This window comes from Electrona antarctica, assembly GCF_951216825.1.
Source record: "Electrona antarctica genome assembly, chromosome: 18".
Taxonomy (NCBI): Eukaryota; Metazoa; Chordata; class Actinopteri; order Myctophiformes; family Myctophidae; genus Electrona; species Electrona antarctica.
Genome location: NC_136799.1, coordinates 41360408 through 41370578, shown reverse-complemented (window position 1 = coordinate 41370578; position 10171 = coordinate 41360408).

The following is a 10171-nucleotide window of genomic DNA, read 5'->3' as shown; positions in this document are numbered from 1 at the left end:
GGTGGACGGGTGTCCGAACTGCCCAAAGCCCTCCTATGAGACACAGACTGAGTAGAGTAAAATGGTGGTGTTTTATCATGAACATTAGTGAGGACGAATTATATGAAGAGATGTTGAAAAGTGGTGAAGTGGTAGCCTGGTATCCAGCCTGCTTCGCTACGTTCGGCGGATTTTTTTTTCTCTCTTCGCTTATCAGTCTGGAAAGCCTCCTATCTCCAAGGGAGGCGGGACATGCCAAAAGCTTCGAAACCTAACGTGGCTTCTGATTGGTCTGTGGTGCGGGGCGGGACAAAGCACCAGTGAGACGTCATAGCAAAGCGCAGCTACTGCATGCAAAAGCATGGAGGGTGGCGCTGGCTGATGACGTAGGTTGCCTAACGCTACTCTCATTCGTTGGAACAACATCCAATCAGCAACGACGTTGACTACGTAACATATGTAGTTCTAGTGTAGTTCTGCAAAACCTCCCAATGGGAGGCTTTCCAGACTGATAAGCGAAGAGAGAAAAAAAAATCCGCCGAACGTAGCGAAGCAGGCTGGATACCAGGCTAGTGAAGTGGTCCTTTAAGAATACAATCATGAACATAGAACAGCTTGGCACACATTTCTCACAACAATATATTGGTTATTTTCACCTTAACACTTCCAATGACACTTCAATGCAACCTAACACATTCCAGAGTTTGTAAAATTGAGCTTTCTTAATATGTGAGTTTCTCAAGAACCAAGCTTGATGTCAAGTTTTTCATTAACTATTTGCCAAGGGAGAGGCCTTGGCCTCTAACACTCTTCCAACAGAGGGCTGTCGAGCCTGGCTTGGAGTAGACATAGGTCAACCATTTCTCTCTCTCTATTAGATAGAGAACAATTGTCTGGATAAACGAGCAACCGCCCTCACCCCTGCCCTCAAGCCTTCGACAGCAGCAGGCCATCCATTAGGAATTATGGACAGTGCCACAAAATTGTCCAAATGTGGCTCCTCATCCACCCCCACTCTAGCACCACCATCATCCCACCCACTCACCCTTACCTATAATACCAACTAGGGCAATTTCAAATGAGCCCTTGGCCATTAGCCTGGGAGTCTCTAAAATGATGTAATTTCCAAATGCAGTGTTATTGACCCAGGCCATGTTTTTTTCTTTTTTTCATAAGGGGGAAATGTCTTTCAAAGTTTTCAGGCGATGACAGTTATATTCCTCCTTTTACCTTCAAACAAGACAAGGAGAGACCTAAAAGTTTTGCTTTGTTAGTACACTTTATTTATTTAAATTTAATTTTTTTAATTTTACACTTGAGGTTTGAGTGTCCACTCTGAAAAGTCTGCATTCAGTCCCCGGACCAAAGACTATAAAAATGGTACCCAATGCCTCCCTGCTTGACCCTCAGCATCAAGGGTTGAATTGGGGGCAGGTCTCCAGCACAACTATAGCGTCATGTCCAGGGGATGTACTTACTTGTATATCAAGCTGCTTCACACACACTATAGGAAACAGGTGGTCAGCTTCTGACCTATGGGCCACATAGCTCTGGAACCATTGGTATCCCATGGCTAGTTACACTTTTCTGGGGCCAGACATAAAAGCAATTGCCTCTACTCTGCTCCTTTCATTTTCTTGTTCTCTCACTATACCCTGGCTTCTCCTTCTTTGAGCCCCTGAGTATGGGTGAGGCATTTTGACTTAGCTGTATAGGCTGCAGTTTTGCTTTACATTGGCTACACGTACGGCATGTGGTTTTCTGCACAACCAGCTGGCATAGTGTTTCGACTGCACCATTTTCACACATCAGGCATGAGCACTGAGCAGGGTGTGTGGGGTATAGCAGATCAGTCGAAATATGTTTTAATGATAACAATACATGTATTTATCATTGAAATATCCATTGTATTGTTGGTGATACAAGTACAAGATTCCATTTTCCGTGTCAGCCATGGGGCCGGGTTCATCTGTACCCTTTCATCCCCCCCTTTGTGTTGGGTGAGAGCCCTTCAGGGTGTGGCTGTGTCTTGTTTGCTGTTGGTTTATTAAGTATAGGTATTTGCTATGGGAAAGTTGGGGGGGGGGGGGGGGGGATTTGTGTTATGTTGCATTGCTTTATGTTATATAATTGATGATGTGTGTGTTATTTCACCACAAGCAAGATGGATAATTACCTCCCCCCAGTGCTCATGAGTGAGTAGGTTTGGTGCATTGAGGGCCAGTATTATGAATAAAAGAGGATTCTTATAAAACGTTGTTGTCATGACTACTCCTTTGGTTCAGAAACCCACCGTTCATTACAATATGAAACCTCATTTATCCACTAAGATGTCCTCTCGTAAGTCTTCCTCTCTCCTATAGCCACTTTCAGTTGTTTTCACGGTTTTCCACCATTATATAATTTAGCAACCCTGCCCTCTATTAAAACAATGCTTGTATAAATAATCAAAATCTTTAAAGCAACTTGTAAATAAAGGTGTCAGATAATCGTAGCGGAGGAGAAAAGTACATTTACCTCTGAGATGTAGTATTGTTGAAAATGGGAATACTTGGGTGCTTGCTGGCCTAGTGGTCCACGTGCATGCCACAACTAGGCTCTGGCCGAGTTGTGTTCGAGTCCCGTTCATGACGACCTTTGCTGCATGTCTCTCCCCTTCTCTCTCTCCCTCTTTCCTGTCTATCTCCACTTGTAAATTATCAATAAAGGCAAAAAGCCCAAAACAAATCAAGAAAAAAGAAAAAGAAAATACTCAAGTAAATTATTAAAATATACCTCAGTTGTAGTTAAAGGGACGACTGCCATACCCCCAACCATGCATACCATGTACTCGGTGGTGGAAAGTAACTAAATACATTGACTGTAGGCTACTGTAGTTAAGGGACGACTTCACCCATTTTCAACCTATCTTCATATAATTAGTCCTAACCAATGCTCATTATAATATGGTACCATTATTTTTGCCTACCCCAGAGGGCTCAGAGGAAGGCTGTGGGGTGAATTATCCCTTTAATCAACTTTAATCAACTCATATAATTGGTCCTCAGCTCCTCACTATAATGCTCATGATAAAATGGTCGGTCAAATCTTTTCTATACTCTGCTGTGTTTCAAGGGAGGGCTGTAGACAGTCCAGAAACCAGTTTTTGTTTTGTTTTAACAAGATCTCAATGTTGTTTTTTATGTTTTTATGTGAAAAAATTTAAAAACTCACCCCATGGAGATTGAATTCATGGATAAGCCAATAATTTGATGACCAGCTCCCATATGCTCCCTATACTCCCTATGGAGACACAAAGGAGACTCTTTGTGTCTCTCTTTGTGTCTCTCTAGGGAACCACTGTTGTTCATCAAATGATTGGCTTACGAATGTGACAATGGGGTGAGAGTAATCAATAGAAAGAGGAAAAAAAAGGTCATTTTGGGGGTGAACTTGAGTCACTGTACTACAGTACAGTACAGTACAGTACAGTACAGTACAGTACATGGTATGCATGATTGGGGGCACGGGAAGTAATTTCTTGTCCACTGGGTGGAAATGTATTATCATCTTCATTCTGTCATTTATTTGTGTAAATGTATTTCACAAGGTGACCCACCAGTCTAGACATGGAGAGTGAGGGTCGCACACAATCATCTCACACTGAATGTGGCTTTGGCGGAGTACCTCAAAATGTTCCTTTAAGTTCCCACCTGGGCATTTGTCCTGTTTCCTCTGTGCAAACCACGGGAGACGAGGCGGTCAGGGCATATAGGCTTCAACTTACAATGAAGAAATGTCAGTCCCTCCCAGAGTCCAGGAAGAAGAAACAAATAACCTCCCAAATGTCTTGACAAGCAGTGTTGGTTGCAGCAAATAAAACATTATATATTCTTTATGTTCTCCAGAGAGAACTCTGGCGGAATTGAGAACAGCCTATACCTGTTCTGAGAAATGTAGCTTGTGTATCACTTGAAAATGTACAATGTCATGATTACACAACTAACATAAACACACAGAAATAACATAAACTTTGAATAGTTCATATAGTCATACAATAGTAGTACATACACACAATAGTCATACACACAGACTATTTCACATAGACAATTCACATATGTAATGGGGGTAATAACGTTTTTTTCTTTTCTTTAGTTTGACTCACTAGACCTGTACGTGCCCGTCGCAGTCGGCCACCGGCCTACTTGGGAACGATGCAATTGTTGCTGTGTTGTCAAACGGAAGACGTGTGTTGCTGTGTCGGTTATGTAACGATGGCTTGTTGTCAGCCTGGATGCATTTGACACAGCACATAGCTGGAGATCTCTGTGGCTGTGTGCCTGTGTGTGAAGAGTGCAACCTGGCTGTGAGAAGTGGGCAAACTGACTGTAAAAAGTGTACTCGGCAATCAATTCGGCCCACTGGCAGAGCCTGATTGGTTGAGCCTCAATTGGCTGAGGCAGAGGCTGGAAATTGCACAGGTGAAAGGAGTTGGCCTCATTAGGCCCACTGGCAGAGCCTGGCCCAGGTGAAAGGAGTTGGCCTCATTAGGCCCACTGGCAGAGCCTGACCAGAGCCTTTTGTGGTGGTTCTGGAGAACCGTGGGGCCGACCGGCTCGATACCGGGCACTGCACTCCCTGTAGGGGTTGTGGAACGCGTGTGTCGAGTTACGTGCATTACACACATGCACGCAGACAGAGACGTGGTGCATTTACAGTAGGATGTCTCTCTTATACATTACCCACTTTTCCTGTCTTTTTTTTTTTTTTAAGAGACCTTCCTTTATTTTCAATCTGTATGTTTCCATGTCTTGAATATTGACAATGGCATATGCAATTGTTTATAGTCTGGTACATCAGTCAATTCCTAAAACATCCTCAACAGGTAGCCTACAGTATATCGGTAGGTAGGACTTATTGTATTGACTTGTGAACAAACTGCGTTACAACTATAGCAAAGCCAATCCTTTATTTAGCATTTTCAATGCATGGTCTTTAGCAGTTGTGCCCGTGTGACTGCGGATGCCACCCTGTTAGAGGCTGTGGAGGGTCTGTTCCCAGTGGCATATCGCCCACTCACAGGACTTCGCCTACTCACAGCATTCTTCACTCATTCAGAGGATTCTGTACGCCTGCAGCTGGATGATACTGTTTGTTCCCTCTGCTGCCATTGTTTGTTTGTCTTTTTCATGAACATTTGCAGTTGACTGTGAGCCTTGTGTTTTGTTGTTGTCACTGTTTGTTTATTTTATGCCTATTAACTATACTGTAGTTTTAGGTAGATTTTATATAGCTTTCAATGTTTTTTACAGTTGTGTTGTTGCTGTTGTGTCTCTTCCTGTATAGGGGTGAAATTTGTTTCCCCTCTGGAGGGTGTCAATCAATCAATCAATCAATCAATCAATCAATCAATCAATCAATCATTCCATCCATCCATCCATCCATCCATCCATCCATCCATCCAATCTACTAAACTTTCTTACCCAGACATTCCTACGGTCAAATCCAAAAACCTTTTCTCTCAAGAGGTTTTAAAAAGGAGTCTTGACACGAAGTAGAATGGACAGAGTACAATAAAATGTTCTAGGTTCTAGAACATTTGGCTTTGTCTCCGTCAGTCTCCTAGCATTCCAAATGGACCATGACTCTAGGTGAGACGCTAAAATTACATAGTTTCACCGTCATTGCTCACCCTCTCTATCTGACTCACTCTCTCTCTCCACTGTTGTCTGGCGTTCTCCCACACAGAATAATAGGCTACATGCCCCTCAGGTCACGAGAGGTTTACATGCCCAAAATAGGGATGGTTTGAACGTTATGGGAGAAAATAAAATAAAATCACACCCGTGTGAAGTGAGGGTCGCTCTTATCATCACACATCATCATACATCACATTCAGCCAATCAAATCATCACATTTGTGGTACACACAGACACACAAAGCTGGGCATAGGAGGCCCTCAAAAATAAATAAGGAAAAGAATGGGAACCACACACTATAGCTCCCTTTAAGTAACACATTGATTGTGTGTGTGTGTGTGTGTGTGTGTGTGTGTGTGTGTGTGTGTGTGTGTGTGTGTGTGTGTGTGTGTGTGTGTGTGTGTGTGTGTGTGTGTGTGTGTGTGTGTGTGTGTGTGTGTGTGTGTCCGTCCATCCGTCCGGCGTCCGGAACTAATCCGTTGGAGTGATCAGCACAAAAGTTCATTATACACACGGCCTGTAGACCAAACCTACCTCCACTATGTTTACAGTAACAGTAACTGTGTAGTCGGTCAAATACAGCAGACAGGACATTCCCATGTGGACCCCAAGATCCATGATTGTATCTTACATTACAATTTGTGAATGTGACATCCGGATTTGATTGGCCAAGCTTTGCGTGACGTAATGCTCCGATCAGCATATCTAGATTTTCAGGCTGCAATGCGGACCGAAAATCTAGATGTGAAGCGGAGTCTGCATGCGAAGCGGAATCCCGATTAGAACCGGAAACTAGATACTTGAAATCCCAGGCATAAAGTGCAATCCAGATCTTCTCGGTTTGAAGCCGAATCCAGATATGATGCGGAAACTAAATGTGAGGGGACGGATTCCGGGCGTGAAGCGACGCGGTCTAGGTGTGAAGCGCACTCCAGATGTGAAGATGCAGGTGAGACGGCGGAATCTAGAGGCGAAGAGGCAGAATCTAGGTGTGAGGCGACGGAATCTAAATGTGAATCGGTTGGTGAATCAGCAGAATCTAGATATGAAGCGGACTCTAGATGCGAAGTTGCAGAATCTAGCTGTGAAACGGCGGAACCTTGTGCGGAATATAGGTTTGAGGCAGAAGCTAGATGTGAAGCAGAATCTGGATGTGAATCGGCAGAACCTGGGTGTGAAACAGACTCTAGGTGTGAATCGGCAGAATCTAGGTGTGAATCGGCAGAATCTAGGTGTGAACCGGCAGAATCTAGGTGTGAACCGGCAGAATCTAGGTGTGAATGGGCATAATCTGAGTCATGGTGTAAAGCAGAATCTGGGTGTGAACCGGCGGAATCTAGGTGTGAACCAGAATAGAACGGTCTCTACAGGACCCTACGGGCAACGTGGATTGAGCTATGGTGAGCTTTCAACAAAGGCCTGGAAACGATGAGAACGAGTTCGTGAACGAGTAGGAACAGAAAAAAAACGACGAAATGCGACGTTACACAGCCAACGTGGAAGCTCAGTTCCTACACAACAATGCGCAAGGGCTGTGGCAAGGACTTACGACAATGACAGATTACAAGGGGAAGCGGTAGTCGATCGAGAGCCTTGACACAACACCGGCGAACAAACGGAATACTCGTTACAACAGACTTGAGGGTAACAATGCTAATGCTAGCCTGGTGACTGGCATGAGTATAGGTTGGAGCATTCCAACCTTGTGGCAGAGAACATGCATTTCCATAGTCCCCACATGCTTCTAGAGGTCTGCCATTGTTCCGGTATCCAAGAATGCCTCGCCAGCTGGCCTTGAACGATTACAGCCCGCTAGCGCTGAGCTCAGTGTGCTTTGAGAGGCTATAGTGGCACATCTGCTCCTCTCTCCCCAGCAACTTATACCCACTTTGCCTATACCGCCATCTTGCAGCCTATCCCACACTTCTCCCACCTTGACAAACAACAAAGAGGGGAAATACTGATTCCAGCTCTGCCTTTAACATCATGGTCCCCACTAGGCTGGCCAGAATGATGGCAGAGGCCCCCCCAGTGCTGTGTATGAGCCTCCTGTTGTACTCCCTGTACACCCATGACAATGTGGCCAAGAACAGCCCAAACACCATTGTTAAGTTTGATGACGGAATTAGGAAGGTTCCAGAATCACTGTATTAAATCACTGCCACTGTACAAGGTTATTATATTTGTATTTATTTATTTTCTTTATTTTTCAATCTTTTTTAAATTATTATTTCGTTTTGACTTTTAGTTTTCAATTTCAATTTAGTTTGTTTAGTTTTGCTACCTTAGTTCTTTTTTTTCCTTATTCTTTCGTTTGTTTTAGTTTCAGGGCCAGGGCAAGATTCAACAAGGTCAGATCTACAAGCTCACAACGCACCGGGATGTGACGCTTTGTGAGCTTGTATATCTGCTATTTTTGCTACCTTTTCCATGATTTTAGTTAGTTTTAGTTGTCTTTTTGTTTTCAGTTAACTAGAATGTTTTCCAATATAGTTTTAATTATTTCTTAGTTTTAGTTAACTATAATAAACCTGCACTGTACTGTAGCCAAGCCTTTTTCTTTCTTATTTTTTTTCTTGCAGCCCTCCAGCATGGTCAATATGCAAACATGATAGTCATAGTGAAGAGTGAAGATTGAAGAAGCATTTGAGAGAATACACCATTAATTAGTGTCTAATTGAAAGATAAGCTTTAATTCAGTTTGTAGAGTATTATGGTGTGTGTGTGTGTGTGTGTGTGTGTGTGTGTGTGTGTGTGTGTGTGTGTGTGTGTGTGTGTGTGTGTGTGTGCATGTGTGCGGGCCTGTGCATGTGTGCGGGCCTGTGCGTGCGTGCTTGTATGTGTATGCGTGCAGTTAATTAAGAACTAACAGATTTTTTATGCTATGCACATTCAGTGTTATTGTGCTGATAAAAAGCTACCAAATATACCAAATATCATTCTGCACACTTAGTTCTTTCCTGTCCTCCTTTTTATCCGTTTATTGTTGTCTTATGTACAGTAGATGCAAATACAGTACTGTACATTGCACAGTACACTATTAGCATGCTTGCCTATACCCAACAAAAACATCTTTGAGTAAAGTTCACTGTCCCCCACTTAAATATAAACCTATATGGTCGCTCAATGTTGGGTATATTACTTTATATTTGGAATATATTTCTTATTACTTATTACCTTAACTTTAAAGTAATATGTTGTATTACATATTACTGTCTGAGGAAGAGTAATATATTACTATTACTATTACATATTACTTTAATAAAAATGCTCAAATTGAACAATTCAATATTTAGTATAATTATAAATTATATATTGCGTAGACCAGTGGTGTATCTACAATAAGCCAAACGGCCGCCTAGCCAAATCCATTTGAAAACACGACTGAGAGAAAAGAGAGGAAACACCAGACCTGAGAACTATTAGTGGGCAGTGGATTGGCCGCTGCGCGTATAGAGCCTCAATCACCCATTGTAATGTGAATGCATGCCTTTCAGCCTCTGTAGCGTACTCATCTGGCAGGCGGGACGACACATCTTGCCTGCCCAAAATGTAATTTTGTAATCGCTAGTGGCGTAGACCTACCCCATCCTACTCAGCTATGGACAGTTAACACAGGAGCTAAATGTATTCCTTGAATTCATGGAAGCCAATAAATAATTTGATGACAAATTATAGAAAATGAGTAATTCTAATTAACTTCTGCAGTTGACACATAATGTCACAAGACAGAGCCACGGGCAACGAGACAGACATCTCTCTCTCTCTCTCTCTCTCTCTCTCTCTCTCATGAACAGAGAAGTGTTCAGCTGTTGAAGAGATTAATCTCTTTTAGAGGGGAGACCTGAGCTACAACAAGGTAGCTATAGGGCGTTGCGGTCCCGCCCCCTTCCCATAGACATTTCAAAAAGTATTTATTGAAATCGTGACAAATCATGACAACAAACACATTTTTTGGGGCCTTTTGTTGTTGTTGTCACGATCCGAGTTGGCTTTGTTCTTTAAATAAATACTTTTTGAAATGTCTATGGGAAAAATGCATGAGGAATTATTTCCTGGGCCTGTCGTTGTCATGAAAGGGGGCAGGACATTTGGCGGATATCTTGAAATATTGGATTTAAAAAAATAAAATCTAAATAACTCTGAGCTGGGCTGTGAGCTGGAAACGTGGGCTTGGATGGTATTCCGCCAAGGAGTGGTTTTGGTGCAAATTGCAAACAAATGCTTGCAATGGATTCAGAATCATGGAAAAAAACGTAGTTTGAGCCCTCACATAAATAATGAATTGCATTTTTATAGCGCTTTTCCAAGTTCTCAAAGCACTTTACAATGGTTCATTCATTCATACATTGGGAGGTGAAGCGGCGAACAGTCGACACCAGCGTCCTCACTTCCCACATTCACACACCAATGGTGGCAAGCTCACACCAACCAACTCATTGGAGGCAATGTCGACATGTGGACAGGAGGAGCCGGGATTCGAACCGCCGACCCAGGGATCATTGGACAGCCTG